General features: G+C 51.2%; 1 protein-coding gene across 6 annotated transcripts in view; it reads left to right on the top strand.

Annotated features, from left to right (window-relative positions):
• The window catches only part of LOC119953188 (A-kinase anchor protein 2-like), a 139,159-nt gene that overhangs the window by 95,096 nt on the left and 20,808 nt on the right, over nt 1-23,255 (top strand). Inside the window, exon 1 of one of the 6 annotated variants that reach the window (XM_038777177.1) lies at nt 4,448-4,579. The exons of the other annotated variants lie outside the window; for them this stretch is intronic. The gene's annotated coding sequence lies outside the window, so the exon portion shown is untranslated. Of the gene's footprint in view, nt 1-4,447; nt 4,580-23,255 lie in introns of those variants that run through there. 6 annotated transcript variants of the gene reach the window in all.

The raw sequence follows: 23,255 nt of genomic DNA, 5'->3' as shown, positions 1-23,255 counted from the left end.
GACCCGAACCCGAAAAATAAACCCCCCCCCCCCGATCGGCCAGGCGCCCGACCCTGTCTGCCCGCACAAACATTTCCCGGCCGCCTATAAGGCTCCTCCTGCCCTCCAATCAGCCCGCCACCGCCCAGGGCGGCCAGGGACTGAATCCGCAGCCGCCACTCGAGTATCCCAACCGGCTGGACCACATTAGATCCACGCTGTCGGAACCTATTGGGGGCGGAGAATGCCGGAGCAGGCCTCTGGCAACGGCCACAGGTAGGCCCTAGGTGGCGCCGAGTACGCCGCTTTTCGGGTCCTGCAGAACTGGGGAACCAGCGGTCCCGATTCCGTGCGGGAAAATGGATTCTCCGCCCCTGCGCCTGCCGCGATTTCGCCATCGGGGTGCGGTGAATCCAGTCCCATATCACTGTGTCGCCCCAAATCTACGTACTGCATAAATTCAACCTACCCAATAATCTGTGTAATAATTCTTCAAAATATCCAATTGTGGGGCGGCATGTGGCGCAGTGGTTAGCACTGGGACTGTGGCGCTGAGGACCCGGGTTCGAATCCAGGCTCTGGGTCACTGTCCGTCTGGAGTTTGCACATTCTCCCCATGTCTGCGTGTGTTTCACCCCCACAACCCAAAGATGTGCAGGTTAGGTGGATTGGCTGTGCTAAATTGCCCCTTAATTGGAAAAAAATAATTGGGTACTCTAAATTTATGTAAAGAAAAATCCAATTGTATGCTTTCTGGATGCGAAAGTCATTTCAGTCTGAACACACAGAGTGGATACCCTAAGGGGCTGGGAAGTCAGGGGTATTTTGACAAACTGTCCTCTCTTTAGGCAATTGCTTTTTGAACCCTCTCAGTTTGAGATGTTGGCTCCCTTATCCTGGATGACTTTGCAGGATGTATGGAGAGTTACAGAGGCAAGAGATGTGAATTTTTGGAATTCTCTACCCCAACAGGTTGCGTTTTCCATCATTGCACATTTTGGAGGCTGAGCGAGACAGATTTTGGGTCTCAGGGAACATAGAACATACAGTACAGAAGGAGGCCATTTGGCCCATCACTATCTGTGCGGAGTCTGCACGTTCTCCCCCTGTGTGCATGGGTTCCCTCCGGGTGCTCCGGTTTCCTCCCACAGTCCAAAGATGTGCAGGTTAGGTGGATTGGCCATGATAAATTGCCCTTAGTGACCAAAATGTCAATCCAGCTGGGACAGATGTAAAGATTTGTTGACCTTAAGGCAGGAAATGGGAATGACAATCCTGCAATTGAGGTGTGATTGAGGCTTTAAATAGTAAGGAAAGCTAGCTGGCAATTGATAAATCCAGTTAAATCTCTCTCATTCCAACTCTCTTTCATAGACCACAGTCCGCACTGATGACCCTGTTGGCCACAGAAGCAAAAACTGCAGTATAACTTCTGTCCACGTTTTCTGGTGGGAATCTACCTTTTGTACCAGCTGCTTTTCCCTATAACCCATGTAAACCGAACCGATTTATCATTTTTATAACAATTTGACAAAGGAATATTAAAGAAATATAAAACTGTGTGTCAGAAGTTGGGAGAGTCCCGCTCCCTCCGACGAGGTATACCACGAGCCCGGTGGTGGAAGCTACCCTCAAGATTTGGGGGCAATAGAGGCGGCACAGGGGGGAGATGGGGGCCTCGATGGGGTCCCCGATACGGGGGAACCACCAGTTTGTTCCAGGGAGAATTGATGGCGGGTTCCTGAGTTGGCACAGGGCAGGTGTCAGGAGGCTGGGGGACCTGTTCATAGACGGGAAGGTTGCGAGCCTGGGTGAGCTGGAAGGGAAGTTCAGGCTCCCCCGGGGAACACCTTTAGGTACATGCAAGTAAGGGCGTTTGTCAGGCGGCATGTGACGGGGTTCCCTCTGCTGCCGCCGCGTGGGGTTCAGGACAGGGTGCTTTCGGGGGTATGGGTTGGAGAGGTGAGTATCTCGGAAGTGTACCAGGTGATGCAGGAGGTAGACGAGGCCTCGGTGGAGGAGCTGAAAGATAAATGGGAGGAGGAGTTGGGTGAGGAGATTGAGGAGGGGACGTGGGCGGATGCCCTAGAAAGGGTGAACTCCTCCTCTTCGTGTGCGAGACTTAGCCTCATACAGTTTAAGGTGCTGCATAGGGCTCATATGACCGGGACAAGGATGAGCCGGTTTTTTGGGACCAAGGACAGGTGTATTAGGTGCTCAGGGAGCCCAGCAAACCATGTCCACATGTTCTGGGCATGCCCAGCGCTGGGGGAATTTTGGAAGGGTGTAGCAAGGACGGTATTGAGGGTGGTAGGATCCAGGGTCAATCCAAGCTGGGGACTCGCAATATTTGGGGTTGCAGTGGAGCCGGGAGTGCAGGAGGCGAAAGAGGCAGATGTTCTGGCCTTTGCGTCCCTAGTAGCCCGGCGGATCCTTCAGTGGAAGGATGCGAGGCCCCTAAGCGTGGAGGCCTGGTCAACGATATGGCGGGGTTTATTAAATTGGAGAGGGTGAAATTTGCCCTAAGGGGGTCAGTGCAGGGGTTTTTCAGGAGATGGCAACCATTCCTAGATCTCCTGGCAGAACGGTAAAATCAAAAGGTCAGCAGCAGCAACCCGGGGGGGGGGGGGGGGGGGGGGGGGGGTTGTCTCTTTTTTTTTGTTTTGGGTTGAATACCTGTTTTTTGCCAATGACGGGCGTTAATTTATTGTTTGTCTTTTGTATTTACAGCGAGGGGGGGGGGCAGGTTCTGTTTTTTTTTGCTCTTAGAATTGTCTGTTATTGTTTTTTTTTGTGAAAATTTGAATATAAATTATTAAAAAAAAGAAGTTGGGAGAGTCACAGTGTGGAACATGTTTGCATGAAATAATTTCAGAGTTTCAGCTGTCTGTAGAATGATGCACAGTTGACATTATTGCTCCAAACCAGGTATTGGGGTTAAACATGGCACCTTTTGTAACAGTACCATGTTTTTAAAAAAAATTTGTGTACCCAATCATTTTTCCAATTAAGGGGCAATTTAGAGTGGCCAATCCACCTAGCTTGCACGTTTTTGGGTTGTGGGGGCGAAACCCACGCAAACACGGGGAGAGTTGGGATCGAACCTGGGACCTCAGCACCGTGAGGATACAGTGCTAACCCACTGCGCCACCGTGCTGCCCATAACAGTACCATGTTAACAATTCCCAGCTGGACCAGCAGGTTGCAAGCAGCAGTAGCAATCGCGTCCTTGCAAGGAAGACTGACTCTGCTGAGAGTCGATTATTTGATTGATCTTTTGAAGTGTCCATGTGGAGTTTATGTGCTGATGTACTCTGTGTAACGTGTGAAATGTCTGTCGGCAGCAGGTATTGGAGATAAAAAGCTGGATGGCCGCTTCCTGCTTCGATGATTCTGTGTTTCATTTGAACTCCAAATGAAATTTCTGGTGCCACAGTGGTTAGCACTGCTGCCTCACAGCACCAGGGATCTGGGTTCAATTTCAGCCTCAGGTGACTGTCTGTGTGGAGTTTGCACATTCTTTCCGTGTCTCCATGGGTTTTCTCCGGGTGCTCCGGTTTCCTCCCACAGTACAAAGATGTGCAGGTTAGGTGGATTGGCCATGCTAAATTGCCCCAAAGTGTCCAAAGGTTAGATGAGGGGCCTCACGGTAGCATGGTGGTTAGCATCAATGCTTCACAGCTCCAGGGTCCCAGGTTCGATTCCCGGCTGGGTCACTGTCTGTGTGGAGTCTGCGCGTCCTCCCCGTGTGTGCGTGGGTTTCCTCCGGGTGCTCCGGTTTCCTCCCACAGTCCAAAGATGTGCGGGTTAGGTGGATTGGCCATGCTAAATTGCCCGTAGTGTAAGGTTAATGGGGGGATTGTTGGGTTACGGGTATACAGGTTACGTGGGTTTAAGTAGGGTGATCATTGCTCGGCACAACATTGAGGGCCGAAGGGCCTGTTCTGTGCTGTACTGTTCTAAATTCTAAATGAGGTTACCGGAATAGGGTGGGGGATTGGGTCTAGGTAGGGAGCTCTTTCAAAGGGTCAGTGCAGTGCAGACCTGAAGGCCGAATGGCTTCCTTCTGCACTTTAGGGATTGTATTGGTAACTTTTAGCCACATTTTTGAGAAATGTTTGCTGGAACAGCCTAGAAACTCCACCTTCTTCCTCTTGTCTGAGCGAAATGTTTATGCTCTCGTTGTCCAGTTTGTTTTTAAAATATTAAGTTTGATTCGTGAAGCATTCTCCCTCACTTTTCAAAATGCAGCATGTATGGTATTTTTGCAGTAAAAACACAAAGATGGAATGAGGGCGAGAAGGGCAGAATTTCTAGATTGGGACCTTTAGTAGTTTACAGACACTGTCTGTCTCTCGATGCGGAGCGATCGAAGTTAGTTTGTGCAGTGGACAAGCTGGCCAATGGCACAATCTAGCTGTCTAAATTCCAGGAATTCTCTGTCTGTTCTGCTTATCAGAGGTGTGCACAATCCAAAGGCAAACTCTCTTTTCAGACAGATAAAACACATCAACACTGCCTTCCAGCTGCTTGAGGGTCCTCTAGCTTCATCTGGGAGCAGTTATTTCCCCACTCAGAATTTCAGGATCTCCCAGCTGATGTAAGTAGGTTTGTAACGAACAATTCAATTTAGGAAGAATGTTTATTTCTGGGCTGTGTTCAGTGAGTTGGAGATTTGTTGCGAAGGAGTGGGTTAGCTTTCAAAATGTGTCTGAAAGATATAATTTTCCTTCTGTGCTGAAAGAATGTTGTTTGTAAAGAACAGCCTCTCAGACTGAGCGGAGAACGCATTTTATCGTGTAAACAACTTATTGAGTGAATGTACTGTCAACACGTTGGGAGCTACGGTGGGTGAAGTGGGTGAAAACAGAAACCACTTTGGTCTGAATCTTGTTTTTCATGTTTTGTAATAGAGCATTTGCACTCACTCTGGACCTATGTTTTGTTTCATTCCCACTCTCGGGGGACAATCTCCGGCGTGTTGCAGCTGGCGCAAATCCCGCTGTGGGGTGGGGGGCACTGGTGGTGGTGATTTGGGGAGTGGAGTGGAGTGGAGTGGGTGGTGGGGGGGGGGGGGGGGGGGGGGGGGTCGGGGCGCTGAAGCCCTTGTTCCGGCGAGGATGATAGTGGGGGCCCCTTTACTGTCACTTTGAAATTGGTGGCCCCCCTTTTGAAAATAGCACCCCGATCTCTGTGAAGCCGAGCTTGCCGATGTGTTTAGACCCCGCCCCTCTCAGTGCCGGTGTGAAACTCACCCCCTTCCAAATACATTTCTAAATGTGGGTGGATTGTGATCTGGGGCGGCATTCTCCCGTACTCGGCGTGACGGAGGGTGCCGGTGCAGGGGAGTAGCGCCAACCACTCAGGGGTCGGGCATCCCCAAAGGTGGGGAATTCTCCCCACCTTTGGGGGCCAGCCCCGCGCCGGAGCGGTTTGCACCAGAAGACTGGCGCAAAAAACCGGCGCCTCCGGCAGCGGGGCTGGCCGAAAGGCTTTCACCGGTCGGCGCATGCGCCGGCAGTGACATCAGCGGCAGCTGGCCGCTGACATCATTGCCGGCGCATGTGCGATGTGGGGTTCTCTTCCGCTTCCGCCATGGCGGAGGCCGTGGCGGCCGCGGAGGAAAATAGTGCACCCAGGGCACTGGCCCGGAGTCTGAGCGGGGGGGCCCCGAGTTCGATCGCCCCCCCCCCCCCCCACGACCCTGGGGCCCGCTCGCGCCGCTGATCCGCCGTTCCAGAGGTGGTTCAAACCTCGGCGGCGGGAGAGGCCTCCCAGCGGCAGGACTTTGGCCCATTCGGGCCGGAGAATCACCGCAGGGGCCTCTCCGATCGGAGTGGCGAGATTCCCGCCACCACCACTTCCCGGGTGGCGGAGAATCTCTGCCACGGCGGTGGCAGGATTTTCGGCGGCCCCAGGCGATTCTCCGACCCTGCTGGGGGTCGGAGAATTTCGCCCCTGGATCTTGCAGACCTACCCGTCAGGATTCTCAACACATTTCCCGCCGGAGACCACGCTTTAGGAACGTTTTGGGAGGATTACACCCTTTGCCTTTGGTTCCATGACATCTTTGCCATTTAATCTCCCCGCCATCTCCCCTATCCCTGACCTCCTCCCCCCCCCCCCCCCCCCCCCCTTTAACAACAATATAAAACCCATCACATTTCTAAAGTGCCACCTGGCTGGAATTCTGTGGCCATCGGGATTCTCTATCCTGGGGCGAAATTCTCCGACCCCCAGCAGGGTCGGAGAATCGCCTGAGGCCGCCTAAAATCCCACCCCCGCCGTGGCAGAGATTCTCCGCCACCCGGGAAGTGCCGGCGGCGGAATCTCACCACTCCGATCGGAGAGGCCCCTGCGGTGATTCTTTGGGCCGAAGTCCCGCCGCTGGGAGGCCTCTCCCGCCGCCGAGGTTTAAACCACCTCTGTAACGGCGGGATCAGCAGCGCGAGCAGGCCCCGCGGTCCTGAGGGGGTGATTGAACCCTGGGGGTGCCCCCACGGTGCCCTGGCCCGCGATCGGGCCCCCCGCTCAGACTCTGGGCCAGTGCCCTGGGTGCACTATTTTCTTCCGCGTCCGCCACGGCCTCCGCCATGGCGGAAGCGGAAGAGAACCCCACCATCGCGCATGCGCCGGCAGTGATGTCAGTGGCAGCTGGCCGCTGACGTCACTGCCGGCGCATGCGCGGACCGGCGAAAGCCTTTCGGCCAGCCCCGCTGCCGGGGGCGCCGGTTTTTTGCGCCAGTCTTCTGGTGCAAACCGCTCCGGCGCGGGGCTGGCCCCCAAAGGTGGGGACCCAAAGGGTGTCGGCGTAGGGGAGTAGCGCCAACCACTCAGGGGTCGGGCCTCCCCAAAGGTGGGGAATTGGAGGCCCTACCCTGAGTGGGTTGGCGCTACTCCCCTACGCCGACACCCTCCGTCAGGCCGGGTAGGGGAGAATGCCGCCGCCCGCCACTTCCCGGTTTGCGGAGAATCTCTGCCACGGCGGTGGCGGGATTTTAGGCGGCCCCAGGCGATTCTCCGACCCTGCTGGGGGTCGGAGAATTTCGCCCCTGATTGCAGCGCACCCCTGCCCGTGGGGTGGCTTCAATGAAAAATCCCATTGACCAGCGGTGGGAAGAGAGAATGCCGCCGCCAGCGAATAGCCGAGAATCCCGCGGCTGGCGGTCCGGAGGGTCCCGCCCGCTGTTACTCTCACCACAGATTCTGCCCGAGATTCTGAGTTTTTCCAGAACTTTCTGTTTCTGTTTTTGAAAACAGGAACTAAATGGCTGCCATGCTAAATCAGATGGATCTCCGTCAGTCAGCAGCAAGTTGGTGTTAAGAGAGAACCTGTTTGAAAGTTTGGTTTTAGAGCAGTCTGTGTCAATTGTTGATTCCCATCATTTGAATTTTAAGGAGTTGACCAGAAACTTGCAGGTTTACTCTCAAACGCTGATTAGAAGCAGTTATTTTTGAGCTGTACATGTTCATGTACATGTGTACATGTGTATATGTACACTTCCAGTGAAGGGGTGAAGTGGGCTGATTGACGTACACTGGTCAGCTTTTGAAAACTGCAGGTCTAAGGGAGGGTTAGGATGTAGGAGTTCCTGGTGGAGGAGGTTCTCTGGAGAAGGAATGTCCTGGGTACGCCGTGGAGGGGAAGGAGTTCTGCACCCTCCCTCACACCCTCCTCCTATTCCCCATTCCAGAGTAAAGCTGATGCCTAGAAAGATCTCCGTGACCAATCACTCCTTTCTTCATGTCACTCCCAGAAAGTTTCCAAGATCAGTTCAGATCTATTGTTCCCAGAGGGTTTTACCCCGGAGGGACCCCACGCGAGAACTGCATGGGAATTGCTTTGAGATGTTTCAAATGGATAGTTACCCTGCACCAGAACACATCTAGAACTCAAGAGTTGAAGTTGGAGATTTCAAATGGTTCCAGCTCACTTAGTAGAATGGTTGCCCAGGAAAAGTTAGAAGCATTAAAACCAGACGGCAGGGTGGTGCAGTGGTTAGCCCTGCTGCCTCACGGCGCTGAGGTCCCAGGTTCGATTCCTGCCCTGGGTCACTGTCCATGTGCAGTTTACACATTCTCCCCGTGTTTGGGTGGGTTTCACCCCCACAACCCAAAGATGTGCAGGCTAGGTGGATTGGCCACGCTAAATTGCCCCTTAATTGGAAAAAAAAGAATTGGGTTCACTGACTTTTTTAAAAAAAGCATAAAAACCACTACTACTGAGCCCTCCAACTACATGCCCCTCCCTGACCGCCCAACTACACACCCACCTTCAATGACTCCCCAGTCTGACTATCCCCCTCCATGCCCTGACTATCACCTGACACCACCTCCCCCAGCTCCCTCACCCACTTTCCACCTCCTCTTTGGCTTGTCAAAGTGGCTGTGACATTTCAGCTACTGTCGTTAAAAAGGGCTTTGTTTTGCCCAATGTTCCTACCCTGAAGGACTCCAGGTGCAGCTACACTCCCCGTTTCTCAACAGACTCGGGTTGGATGTCCGGGCGAGAAATGTGGATCTTCAGCCAATGGTCAGAAAATAGGAGCAAAGTGACAAACCGACCGGGATCATCGCTCCGGGGAAAACTCAGCCCTTTGTGTTTCTGGGCGGAGTGTTCCTAGATTTTCCAGAAAAAAATGTTGCTGGAGTGTTGGTAAAACCTTGACAAAGTTTCCAGGAAAGTATCCGAGTGTTTTGAATGTCGTCTCCAGCTCTGCAGCAGTAAACGAGCAGCATCACAGAGTAACTCACAGAATCCTCTGCAAAGATCGGTGTACTGTCAGTCAGCTGGTTGGTGTTAAGTCAACCTCCCTTTTCCAAAATGCTGTTCAATGTCTTAAATGAGCACCAGCATCGATTTAAGTGGAAAACCAGAGGCCATTCCTTGTTTAAGCATCAACTCTTATACCAAGTTGGTAACTTGTGCCAAATGCGGACCAAGCTGGCGTCTCTGTTTAAGACCCCCACCGGGGCCACCTCGAAGCTCTGAAAGCTGAAATTATTGGGAAAATCAACCCTGTTTTATTTGTGTGATCCTGGTAAGGACTGCTGATGTCCTTCGTTCTTTGCCTCTGTGCAATGTGAGTTGCCAACCCTCCAGGATTGCCCTGGTGTCTCCAGGAATTAAAGATGAACCTTCCAGGGACAACATCACCGAGGAGTTCAACAGAATTGTTTTGTTGGATCCAACAGAATTGGATTGATTTACTTTTGAGCTGTTTGACCAGATTGAACAGGGGGAACCTGGACTGGGTTGCTGTGCCCCTCCCAAGCGAGGGGCACATGCAATCCATTATGGGGGGCCCAAGCTGTACATCAGAAAGGATCCAGGATTCACTCTCAGCAATTAAACACCTCAATGGGGAATTGTTACTCATAAAATGTTACCTCACAAACAAGGTCATTCAGCCCTTCATTGTTCCATCAGTTGCTTGTGTCCAGATGGTGAGTCCACCTGTAGACTAACTTCAGCTGTAGATGGGGTTGCTGCTGCCCAGCCGTCTTATATCTTATAACTGGCCATCTTCAGTTCGGCCTATTGCTGGTGGTTTAATCACATGACTCCCAGGTTCAATTTCCTCACCTAGTCAAACATCTTCCCCCCCCCCCCCCCCCCCCCCCAACACCACCTACAACATTATTCTAACTAGTACAATGTGTTCACAGGAAATAAAAAAATATCCTTTTTATTAATGCTGCTGCGATTTTGCTCTCCAGGTTTCTCCTGGAGATGGATCTTTGGTCTCTGAAGACTCCAGGACAATCCTGGCAGGTTGGGAACTCTAGATACATTGGGGAATGGGCAAACGTCCCTCTCTGTACAGAGCCTCATGTTGGTCACAGGGTTTTGGTGTTTAACCGAGGTTCAGTACATCCCAGGGTAAATCACTCGGCCCTTAATTGGTAACTCTGTGGGAAGAATGGCCGCTTACCCTGTCCTGAAGAAACCCCGAAATTCAAACCAAACCTCCTTTACTGAAATATTTTGGCAATTCCTTGGAGTTACAGAATCTTAAAAAAGAACAGCGAGTATTTAGATAATCTCAGAATGTACTCTGCAGCCAGTGGAGTGCTTTTCAGGTGTGGTCACTGTTGCAATGTAGCAAAGATGGCAGAAAATATGGGCATAGCAAGCTCCCACAGGCAGCCATGTGATAATGACCAGATAATCTGTTTGTGACCAATAAAAACTCCCATGATGTTCTTAATCTGTAGTGTCTACCAGAGAGACCGGAACTTTGGATTCCTGTCTTCAATGGGCAGCTTCTCGGACAGTGCAGCACTCCTTCAGAGTGGAAGGCGAGTCTGGAATATAGCCTGAAAGTGGGATTTAAACTCTCAATCTCTGGACCAGAGGATTACCCAATTGTCATGATAAGTAGACATGAAGATAATGATATACAGACAGGCAGCTAATGAAGACAGAGAACAGGACATGACCAATGAGCAGGCAGGACACTCAGGGGTGGTATCTCACTATAAAAGGCACAAGGCACTCGTACTCCGCCTCTTTCCACTGATGAACACCTAGAGAGTGAGTCAGGGTGTATGTACAGTATCACACCTCCAGCACGTGGCTAAGAGCTAGTCTGGTTCAGTCAGACAGAGTAATCACACTTAGGTTAGCAGAGAGTCGAACTCACAGAGAACTGTACTAACTGTGCTACTGATTCAATAAATCAGATTGAACTAACTTCAAGGTCTGGAGTATCTTTTGGTTAAAGCTGCATCCAGTTGCATCCGGTGTTATCCCAGAGTACATAACACAACACCAATGAGCCACACACCTTGTATAGTTGTGTGCACTTAGCCAGTACTTTCAACATATCAATAGCTGCTGATCTTTTGAAGGAGGAAATAATAAAGGAGTGTGGGTGGAATTCCATGAAACATTTCCATTTGTGGTGGGTTTTTCAGGGAGTTTCCGGCCGCTATTCAATGACACTTAGTCACTTTTTGGGCCCTGTGGAGTTTCTCACCGGTTTAACTTAAATTTTTTTCAGCACTGGGAGCTGAACTCCAAGATCGGGCCACCATTTGGAAAGGGTGCCCCGATCTTTAAGTGAGCTTGTGGGCCCCCCACCCATGGGAAATGTCACCCCTCACACACACAGAACATAGAACAGTAGGGCACTACCCCCTACCCAAGTGAGGACACCCCACTAGGGGTCCCTGTTGCCCTCCCTCTTCAGGCCCCCCCAACCTCCCAGAAGCCCGTATTTACCTGCCCTGCACGCTCCCACCCTTCAATCCCTCCTTTCATGGGCACGGCCCCCCCAAGGCCCTGAACCTGCACCTAGGCACCCTTGCACTGGCACCCAGGTCATGCTCTGGCCAGCCTGGCAGTGCCACCTGGGCACCTTGGCAGTGCCAGGGTGGCAGTGCCAAGGTGCCCATGTTCCAGGGGGAGGGCCAGGGGGCCATCTAGCACTATCTCTGACCACCCAGGGGCCTCCAATGGATCGGGTGCCGTTCCGCCTGGACCAGTACTGATTGGCGCCTGGCTGTAGCCTCTCTGGGGAGGCCAGTAAATCGAGGAAGACCGGTAGATGCCAGGTAGGTAAGTTTACAGCCTACTTTAGTGAGTGCCTTTTGGTCCCGCCCCTTTTAAGTTGGAGTTCCAATTCCGATGTCTCGCGGGACTTGGGAGTATCCCGTGAGGCACGGAGGCTGCCGGGAGACCTCTCCCAGATTCATCGGCCACATTGTGCTCTTGCTCAACTGCAATGCGGCCATTGGATCGCACCCTGTGTGTCGAATGGGCTCGCCGTATTACCCTATCATTATCAGCAGCAGCAGCATCTTTAATCCCCTTTTTAAAAATAAATTTAGAGTACCCAATTTTTTTTCCAATTAAGTGACAATTTAGTGTGGCCAATCCACCTACCCTGCACATCTTTGGGTTGTGGGAGTGAAACCCACTCAAACATGGGGAGAATGTGCAAAACCCACACGGACAGTGACCCAGAGCCGGGATCGAACCTGGGACCTGGGTGCCGCGAGGCAGCAGTGCTAACCACTGTGCCACCTTGCTGCCCTAATCCCCTTTTTAAACAAGCCCCTTTCTAATGTTTCAATAACCGTTCAGTATGACTAAGTTGGAATTTGTGGCATTGCCATCATCAGCAATCATGTTAATCTTTTCAGTATTGAAGGAGTTTCCTTCGATACTGAGGCTATTGTCTCTCTCCACACTCACAACTGATACACAAACCGCACCCAGCCATGGACTGACATCCTGTTTCACTGAGTTTCCTCTAACACTCAATTGCTGCCTCACTGTTTGTTGAGTTATTCTCTGCAGAGCTTCTTTATATTAGTAAACATTGAAATCCACCAGTGAACGAGGACTGAGAGTTACTTTGTAAAGTGCCAAGTCTGTCAAATTGAAATATGGAGCAGCAGCGGCTTGGAATGGTGGGGTCAGTGTGTCAGGATGCAGGGGTTTGAGGAAATACTGGGAGCGAGGGTTGGACAAAGCAGCAAGCTGTTCAAAACCATTAATTTAACTCTTTGGACAGAGTGTCTATGAGTCCGCCTGTTGAGTCCACAGTGTGAGGTTTAACCCAATGCTGTTTGTGCCCCCTCCCCCCGCTGCTTTTTGGCGTAAGAGGGAGAGATTGGGATTACTGAGGCATTGGGACCCATTCTCAGGAAAATGGGACGGCTGTACAAGCTGGACGGGTTGCATCACAGCAAGACTGGGACCAATATCCTCGCAGGGTATTTGCTTATGTTGTGTGGCAGGTGCTTGGGGACCTGAGATGGGCAGACACAGGAGAGATAGAAATGAAAGAAAAGTAGAAAGCAAAAGCAGAGCAAATGAGGGCGAGCAGAAAATAGGGCCCGAGTACAAAACGCTGTGAAAATGTTAAAAAGACAAGTCTAAAGGATCTGAATTGACGGAGCTTTCACAATAACCCTTTGCCTCGCCCTCGCACTCTTCCTTGCCCCTTAGGGCCCCAAAGTGCATCTTCAGTCGTGTGTTCAGTTTCACATGATTTTAAGACTTGTGCCAATATGTATTGTGCATTTCAAAGGCTCCCAGTCTTGTTATAGAACTATATAATCCCAACAGTGCAGAAGAATGCTATTCGGTCCATCGAGCCTACAGTGGCCCATTGTCCCCCTTATACCCATAACCCAGTAACCCCATCTAACTTTTGGACACTAAAGGGCAATTCATCATGACCAATCCACCTAACCCACACATATTTGGACTGTGGGAGGAAACCGGAGCACCCGGAGGAAACCCACGCACACACGGGGAGAACATGCAAGCTCCACACAGACAGTCATCCAAGGCCGGAACTGAACCCGGGACCTTGGCGCTGTGGGGCAGCAGTCCTAACCACTCTGCCACCGTGCCACATTTTATGTGGCTCATGAATTCTGTACTTAATAGATACAGCGTAAATGGCAGGGTGGACGTTTGGAGAGGGTGGGTATGGGCGATATGAGGGACATAGTTTGTGGGCTCAAGGGCCCACCCATGTGGAAAACTGGGCCGATGTCCCAGTGAATAGAGGCAGTCCATCTAATCTGCTGGCTCCATAATCCGTCCAACTCCATTTCTACCTAATAATAATTTTATTGTCACAAGACTGGAGTTACTGTGAAAAGGGGCAGCAGGGTAGCATGGTGGTTAGCATAAATGCTTCACAGCTCCAGGGTCCCAGGTTCGATTCCCAGCTGGGTCACTGTCTGTGTGGAGTCTGCACGTCCTCCCCCTGTGTGCGTGGGTTTCCTCCGGGTGCTCCGGTTTCCTTCCACAGTCCAAAGATGTGCGGGTTAGGTGGATTGGCCATGCTAAATTGCCCGTAGTGTCCTAATTAAAAGTAAGGTTAAGGGGGGGGGTTGTTGGGTTACGGGTATAGGGTGGATACGTGGGTTTGAGTAGGGTGATCATGGCTCGGCACAACATTGAGGGCCGAAGGGCCTGTTCTGTGCTGTACTGTTCTATGTTCTATGTTACATTCCGGCACTTGTTCGGGTAAGCTGGTACGGGAATTGAACCTGCTGCCTTTGTTCTGCATCACAAACCAGCTGTATAGCCCACTGAGCTAAACCAACCCTTCTGGGGCCTGGATAAGGAAGCGGCAGCCCCGACTCCAATCCAACTCCGATGTCCAGAATCCAGCTCACTGGGCTGACTTTCTGAAGTCAGGAACATCGGGAAATCTCCCGCTTCCCAAACCAAAGTGGAAAGTTCAGCTGCCTGTGTCTGCAATACTGCAACAGTTTATGAAAAACTCAGATTGCAATTGCAGTGTTTGGAGATTGTTACCTATCAGTTTGGCAGGTATTCTGGTTTCATTTACATTTATGATGTTGCTGTGAAGAGGGTGAACTCTCACTGGTGATATGGGATGGTGGTTCAGCTCACTGAATGCAAATGAGATTTCCCAGTTTGAGATAATAGACAATTTTTCTAAATATTCTGCAAATATTCTCAGCTCTCCCCTTCATCCTCTCTGCAGAATAGATGTTCCTGGTTACCAAAATACAAAATGCTGGAAGATCTCAGCAGGTCTGGCAGCATCTGTAAGGGGAGAAAAGAGCTAACGGGCGATATTTTCTGAGCCCTGCGCCGAAGAATTCCCGCAACCGCGCCACGATGCCCCAACGCCGGCACGCGATTCTCCGAGGTGCGGAGAATCGGCGCCATTTGCACCGGCGCGTTTGACGCGGCGCCGGCCACTGGAATCGGCAGGGCCGCCGATTCTCCGGCCCGGATGGGCCGAGCGGCCGCGAAGATACGGCAGAGTGCCGCCGGTGAGGTTCACCCCTGGTCGCTGCCGGCGGGAACTCTGCGCGAAGGGTCGCCTGTGGGGCGGGGAAAAGCGCTACTTCACCGGAGGGGCCCGCGATCGGGGCCCACCAATCGGCAGGCCGGCCTCTTTCCTCTGGAGCTTTTGTCAAAGGGTGAGCTTTGACAAAGGATCATCTGGACTAGAAACATTAGCTCTTTTCTCTCCCTACAGGTGCTGCCAGACCTGCTGAGATATTCCAGCATTTTCTCTTTTGGTTTCAGATTTCAGCATCCGCAATAATTTGCTTTTATCCGGATGTTCCTGGTGAATGGCGGTAAATCGCTGACTGTAACGATTCATTTTTCCCGTTGGCAACCCATTCCCACCCACTGGTTTCCCAGCAGCATGACATGGTTTCAATGGGAAATCCCATTGGGGGCGGCACGGTAGCACAGTGGTTAGCACTGTTACTTCACAGCTCCAGGGTCCCAGGTTCGATTCCCGGCTTGGGTCACTGTACAGAGTCTGCACGTTCTTCCCGTGTCTGCGTGGGTTTCCTCCGGGTGCTCCGGTTTCCTCCCACAATCCAAAGATGGGCACGTTAGGTGGATTGGCCAATGTAAATTGCCCTTGGTGTTCAAAAGGTTAGGTGGGATTGCTGCTTTACAAGGATAGGGTGGAGGCGTGGGCTTGGATAGGCTCCTCTCTTTCCAAGAGCCGGTGCAGACTCGAATGGCCTCCTGCACTGTAAATTCTATGATGCAATGAAATCCCATTGCCAAGCGGCGGGAAGATAGAATCCCGCCGCCACTGAATATCGCGTGGCTGGGGGAACAGAGAATCTAGCCCAGTGCCTAGAACAAAGTGAGATATGCGAGTATCATGGGCGGGATACTCTGACCCTGTGCCGAGTCGGAGAATTGCCGGGCCAGGCGTAACCGGAATGTGGTGACTAGGGGCTTTTCACAGTAACTTCATTGAAGCCTACATGTGACAATAAGCGATTTTCATTTCATTTCATTTCAATACTGGTCCGCCGATTCTCTGGTGACCAGAGAATCAGCGCCATTGGCGCCGGCACGGTCAGCGTGGCTCCGGTCAGGGGCCACTCTATGTGGCCCCCTCCGGCGATTCTTCGCACAGTATGGACTGCGCGGGATGGACCGAGCGACAACCGAGATAGGCCGAGTCCCGTTGGCGCCGTTCACATGTGGTCCTACCCGGCGGGATGTCGGCGTCCATCCTGCGGGGGCGGCCTGGTTGGGGGGAGGGGGGGGAGTCCGACCTCGGGTGGGGGGGGGTCCGACCTCGGGTGGGGGGGGGGGGTCCGACCTCGGGTGGGGGGGGGGTCCGACCTCGGGGGGGGGGGGGGTCCGACCTCGGGTGGGGGGGGGGGGTCCGACCTCGGGTGGGGGGTCCGACCTCGGGTGGGGGTGTCCGACCTCGGGTGGGGGGGTCCGACCTCGGGTGGGGGGGGTGGGGGGTGGGCCTCCACCATGGCCTAGCCCACGGTCAGGGCCTACCGATTGGCGGGCCGGCCTCTCCTGGTGGGGGCCTCTTTTACTCCACGCCGGCCCCTGTAGCTCTCCGCCATGTTGCGTTGGGGCCGGCGCGGACAGGAAGCTATCGCACATGCGGGAGTTTGCGCCGGCCGCAGCGCGCGTGCACAGACCCACGGCACTCGTTTGACGCCGGTATCGGCAGCTGGAGCTGCGTGACTCACTCCAGTCCCATGCTGGCCCCCTGTGGGTGTCAGGATCGCTGCTCCTGGGGGCCTGTTGACGCCGTCATAAAACGCGACGGCGTTTACAATGGCGTCAACACTTAGCCTGAGGATCAGAGAATTCCGCCCCATGTTCTCAGCTAGAATGAGAGTAAGCAAGGCCCAGATCAAAGGGGAATAAATCTGTATAAAAGCAAATACTGCGGATGCTGGAAATTGGGGACAAAATGCAGAAAATGCTAGAAAAACTCAAGCAGGTCTGGCAGTATCTGTGGAGAGAGAAACAGAGTTCATATTTCCAGCCCACATGATGCCTCTTCACAACACTGAAGAAGGGAAATATATTTAATTATTTTGATGCATTGTGCACCTAGCAATTGCCCTGGAAATTGTTTTCTGGTCATTTGGATATCCCATGTAAACTAAATCTCTTTCTGTGGTGACAATGTCTTTGTCTCACTGAAGTGCATATCAGTAGTTGCAAGATCACAGAATCAGTATCTCTTTGAGCACACTGGACCAGGATTGCACTGTTGTAATCAATTTGTTTCTCGCTGTCTCTGTCACAATTGCCCTTTGTATTGGAGCTTGAGGCAGGTTGACTGACTCCAGCCAGTATTCTACAGCTCCCATTCCCCTGGGACATTTTCAGGTTCAGTCTGGGATGTATCTTTGCAAGCTGATTCTGAGATTGAATGCTGCTACTGTTGATTTGAACCTCGTTACTCTCTGATCTGTGAACAAACATCTTCAACCATTAACCTGACGTGCGAGCTGCTGAGGCCAGTGTTACTGATTCATTTCAGATTGTTTTATAAGCTTGAGCTTCATAAACCTTTGGAATCTTGAGGTTTGAATACTAAACGAGAGTGGTACAGTGTGATTAAATTCTCTTTAAAGGTCAGAATTTACTGCCATGGTGCAACTTCTGGTAAACATGTTGTTGTGACTCCAACTTGATAGTGGTTGAATGACCTCTCTGCTATTGAGTGGCACCATTGGACTGGTCTAAGTTGGCTTTCGTTGACAAGCTTGTCACATGTCCTATATTATACCTGTCCTTGTATTGCTGGTAATGGCCTTCACATAATTCGACTTAGTTCCTGTACTTGTAAAGATGACGGAGTTTAGGTATCTTGGTTCCACACAATGGAGGTCCCCTTATTTCAGGCTCCCAGAATGTGTTTAGAAAGCCCCCATTGCGCCCCCAGCAACTGGTCAGGTTTGTTACACAGTCCCAAATGCTCCCATCTCTGTCTCTAAATGTGTCTCAGCCTCAACCCTCAACAGAACAGCCCCTACTGCAAAAGTGCAGCAATGTTTCCTCATGAAACTGTTAACCCATCCTGGCCCCCATCTTCATTGATATTGTTAATGATCTCTCTCCTCGGGTATTGTCCCCATCCCCTTCAAACCTGCCATCATCACTCTTTCATTACACTCGTGTATCATCTTTTATTAAACTTTGTGTGTTTTGATATACTACGGAGTGTAATATGTGTTACTCAAACCTTGGTTGCTGATGAGATTTTCTGAATCTCGACGAAGAAGACACAAACTCGTCAAGTAGTAACAAAAGGTTGATTGAGTAACAATAACAATAATTGTGAGTTTTTTTACTTTAACATTGATACTAGTGATAAGGTTAACTAGATCTAAATACAGTAACTATGCTTAACTGCACTAACCATCTGAGCTAATCTGATACTCCTCTCCTGGTCACAGTACACATTAAAGACAGAGAGAGAGAGGCAAAATGCGGTTGCTTTTATACCCCTGTTGGTCCGGCCCTCTAGTAATCATCTGGTGCTCCTGATTACACATCAACCCCTTATGTATATGCACATAGAGATCACTAAAATCACAAACCCCCTCGTTACAAAAACAAACTGCTAATGACGTTTTTGTCCTTGCAAACTGCAGCCACATTCCCAACTGCTTTTTCAACTAAAGTTCTTGAATGTGTTGGTACCCCTGAAATCTATGCAAATATTCAAACTTGTATCAAATTGTACAGATTTTTCTCTTTTTCAAACCTCCTCCCCATCACCCTCCCACTCCCCTGCAACAAACAGCTCCTCAAACACGGTCACAAACATCCCCCACCTTTTCTCAAACTCCCCTGCTGAGCCCCTTAACTCATACTTTATCTTCTCTAACCGCAGGAAGTCATACAGGTCACCCGACCAAGCTGCTACCCCCGGTGGCAATGCCAACCGCTACTCCAGCAAAATTCATCGCTGTGCAATCAGAGAGGCGAAGGCCAAGACATCGGCCTTCCTCCTCTCCATGTGCTCCGGCTTCTCTGAAACCCCAAATATCGTCACCAAAGGGTCCGGATCTACCCCTCCTCCACTATCCTGGCTAAGACCGTGAACACCCCCGACCAGAACCTTCCCAATTTTTCACAACCCCAAAATATGTGTGCTTGATTCACTGGCCCCCACCCACACCTCTCACACTCATCTGCTAGCCCCTGAAAGAACCCACTCATTCTCGCCCAAGTCATATGCACCCTGTGCACCACCTTAAACTATATCAGGCTCATCCTTGCACAAGAGGAGGTCCCGTTTACCCTTCGCAGTGTCTCACTCCATATTCCCCAATTGATCTCCATTCCCAACTCCGCTTCCCATTTCTCCTTGATCTTCACCACCCGCTCGCCTCCCTGCTCCCCCAGACACTTATATATATCCCCAATTCTTCCCTCCCCTTCCACATCCGGAAGCAGCAGTCGCTCCAGCAGGGTGTATCCCGGCAATCTAGGAAACCCCTTCCAGACCTTTCGGGCAAAGTCCCTAACCTGTAGATACCTGAACTCACTACCCTTCGGCAGCTCTACCCTCTCCCTTAGCTCCTCCAGACTGGTGAACCCTTCCTCCAAATACAAATCCCTCACCTTGATTAGCCCCACTTCCCTCCACCTCCTGGAAACACTATCCATCCTCCCTGGCTCAAACCCATGATTTTCGCACAGCGGCATTAGCACCGACATCCCTTCCACCCTAAAATGCCTCCTCAGCTGATTCCATATCTTCACCATGGACTGCACCACTGGGCTCCCTGAATACCTACTCAGAGCCATCGGTAATGCTCCTGTCACCATAGACCTCAAACTAGACCCCTTACAAGATTCCTCCTCCATCCTAACCTACTCTACCCCTTCTCCTCCCCCCCCCCCCCCCCCCCAACCGCCGCACCTTGTCCACATTCGCCGCCAAATAATAATGAAGCACGTTTGGCAACGCCAACCCCTCCTGCTTCCTGTGCCTCTGTAGCAGGGTCCTCCCCACCCTCGGCACCTTCCCCGCCCATACAAAGTCAGAGTTCACTTTCCGAAAAAAGGCCTTTGGTATAAAGATCGGGAGAGCCTGAAAGATAAACAAGAACCTCAGCAGAATATTAATTTTCACCACTTGGACCCTCCCCGGCAACATTAAGTGCAGTGTATCCCACCTCTTAAAATCCTCTCTGGCTTCCTCCACCAGCTTTGTTAAGTTCCCGTCTATTCCCTTGCTGATGGAGCCCGTCCATTCCCTCGCTACTTTGAATCCCCAAGTATCTAAACCTATCCCTCGCTACCGTAAATGGCATCCCCCCCTAAATAAGCCCGCTGTGCCAGCTCATTCACCGGGAATACTTCGCTTTTCCCGACATTCAACTTATATCCTGAGAACCCTCCAAACCTCCCCAAAGCTTCGTGAGCTCATATCATTCGTCCTCACCCTCGCTCTTGGAGCCACATACAGCAACCGCACCCATGCGGCCCAAACCCAAACCTTCCCAAAACTTCCAACAACTACTGCCACTCCACCCAATCAAATACTTTCTCCGCGTCCATGGACATCACCACCTCCGGTACCAGAGCACTCGAAGGATTCATCACCACATTCAACAGCCGTCTTATATTACTCGTGAGCTGCCTGCCCTTCACGAAGCCTGTTTCATGTTCTGCAACCAGCCCCGGGATACATTCCCCCATTCCCCCCCCCCCCCCCCCCCCCCCCCCCCCCCCCAACAACTTAGCCAATACTTTCACATCCATGTTCAATAGCGACAAGGGTCTATACTTTTTTGGGATTAGTGTGATTTCTGCCTGCTTTATCGTCTCCAGCAACTCCCCCTACTCCAGTGCTTCATTAAACACCCCCAACAGATGTGGTGCCAGATCCACCGCAAATTCCTTATAAAATTCTGACTGGTACCCATCACGGTCCTGACGGTCCAGGGGCCTTCCCCGACTTCATACCCCTGATATTATCCAGCACCTTGCTCAGCCCCAGGGGCTCCTCCAACGCCTGCCTCTTTGCTTCCTCCATCTGGGGAAATTCCAGCTCTTCCAGAAACCACCTCATGTCTCCCTCCTCTCCTCCTGGGTCTGCCTCATAAAGTCCCTGGTAATATTCTCTAAATGCCTCATTTATCTTCCCTGGCTCTGACACCACATCTCCAGCCCCAGTCCGGATCTTCAGTATTTCCCTGGACGCAGCCTGCCTCCGCAACTGGAGTGCCAGCATGGGATTTATCCAAGACTAGAGGATAGCAAATGTTGTCCCCTTGTTCAAGAAGGGGAGTAGAGACCCGGTAACTATAGACCAGTGAGCCTTGCTTCTGTTGTGGGCAAAGTCTTGGAAAGGTTTATAAGAGATAGGACGTATAATCATCTGGAAAGGAATTATTTGATTAGAGATAGTCAACATGGTTTTGTGAAGGGCAGGTCGTGCCTCACAAACCTTATTGAGTTCTTTGAGAAGGTGACCAAACAGGTGGATGAGGGTAAAGCAGTTGATGTGGTGTTTATGGATTTCAGTAAAGCATTTGATAAAGTTCCCCACGGTAGGCTATTGCCATGGGATTCAGGGTGATTTAGCAGTTTGGATCAGAAATTGGCTAGCTGATAGAAGACAAAGGGTGGTGGTTGATGGGAAATGTTCAGACTGGTGTCCAGTTATTAGTGGTGTACCACAAGGATCTGTTTTGAGGCCGCTGCTGTTTGTCATTTTTATAAATGACCTGGAGGAGGGCGTAGAAGGATGGGTGAGTAAATTTGCAGATGACACTAAAGTCGGTGGAGTTGTGGACAGTGCAGAAAGATGTTACAGGTTACAGAGGGACATAGATAAGCTGCAGAGCTGGGCTGACAGGTGGCAAATGGCGTTTAATGCAGAAAAGTGTGAGGTGATTCATTTTGGAAGGAATAACAGGAAGACAGAGTACTGGGCTAATGGTAAGATTCTTGGTAGTGTGGACGAGCAGAGGGATCTCGGTGTCCATGTCCATAGATCCCTGAAAGTTGCCACCCAGGTTGAGAGGGTTTTTAAGAAGGCGTACAGTGTGTTAGCTTTTATTGGTAGAGGAATTGAGTTTCGGAGCCATGAGGTCATGTTGCAGTTGTACAAAACTCTAGTACGGCCGCATTTGGAGTATTGCATACAGTTCTGGTCGCCGCATTATAGGAAGGATGTGGAAGCATTGGAAAGGGTACAGAGGAGATTTACAAGGATGTTGCGTGGTATGGAGGGAAGATCTTACGAGGAAAGGCTGAAGGATTTGAGGCTGTTTTCGTTAGAGAGAAGAAGGTTAAGAGGTGACTTAATTGAGGCATACAAGATAATCAGAGGATTAGGTAGGGTGGACATTGAGAGCCTTTTTCCTCGGATGGTGATGTCCAGCACGAGGGGACATAGCTTTAAATTGAGGGGAGATAGATATAGGACAGATGTCATAGGTAGGTTCTTTACTCAGAGTAGTAAGGGCGTGGAATGCCCTGCCTGCAACAGTAGTGGACTCGCCAACACTAAACGCATTCAAATGGTCATTGGATAGGCATATGGACGATAAGGGAATAGTGTAGATGGGCTTTAGAGTGGTTTCACAGGTCTGCAACTTTTTGCTCCTCGCCAATCCCTCCATGGTGGGAATATTCCCTGTCCACCTCCACTATCTCGCTCACTAGACGGACATGTTCCGCCCTCCTTTCCTTAATCGCACGAACCACAAATTAGATAATTTCTCCCCGGACCACTGCCTTCAGTGCTTCCCAAAAAATGCCTGCCGACACCTCCCCATTCTGATTGAACTCCACATAATCCCAAATCGCCAACCGCACCTTATCACAAAAACCTCCATCCGCCAACAACCCCGAGTCAAACCTCCACGCCGGCCTCTGCTCTCGTCCCGTACTGAACTGAATATCTAGCCAGTGGGGTACATGGTCCAAGATAGCTATCTCCGCATACTCTGCCCCCTCCACCCCAACCAAAATCTCTATAAAGTAATCATTCCTGGAATACACCTTATAGACGTGTGAAAAGACGGAATTCTCCCTTCCCCCTGGGTTCTGAAGGCGCCATGGATCCACTATACGCAACCTCTCCAACCCCCCCCCCCCCCCCCAGCTCCCTTCCCATTTGTACCCTACCCATCGACCTGGGGCTCGATCTATCCACCCTCTGCTCCAGGGCACAATTAAAATCTCTTCCCATGATCAACTGGTACGTGGCCAAATCCGGGATTGCTGCCAGCAACCCCCTCATAAAACCCACATCATCCCAATTTGGGGCAAACACATTTACCAACACTACCGGTGCCCCTTCCAATACCCCACTCACAATCACATATCTCCCACCTGGATCCTCACCTCCTTCGCACTCATGGATCCTGTTTTTTTGCTCATTAAAATCACCACACCCCTCAATTTCAAATCAAACCCTGAGTGAAAAATCTGCCCGACCCACCCCTTCCTTAACCTAACCTGGTACTTCACACGGAGGTGTATCTCCTGCAAAAAGACCACC

The sequence above is a fragment of the Scyliorhinus canicula genome, chromosome 18 (genome assembly GCF_902713615.1).
Source record: "Scyliorhinus canicula chromosome 18, sScyCan1.1, whole genome shotgun sequence".
In the NCBI taxonomy this organism is placed as follows: Eukaryota; Metazoa; Chordata; class Chondrichthyes; order Carcharhiniformes; family Scyliorhinidae; genus Scyliorhinus; species Scyliorhinus canicula.
This window is presented reverse-complemented; position numbering and strand designations above follow the sequence as displayed.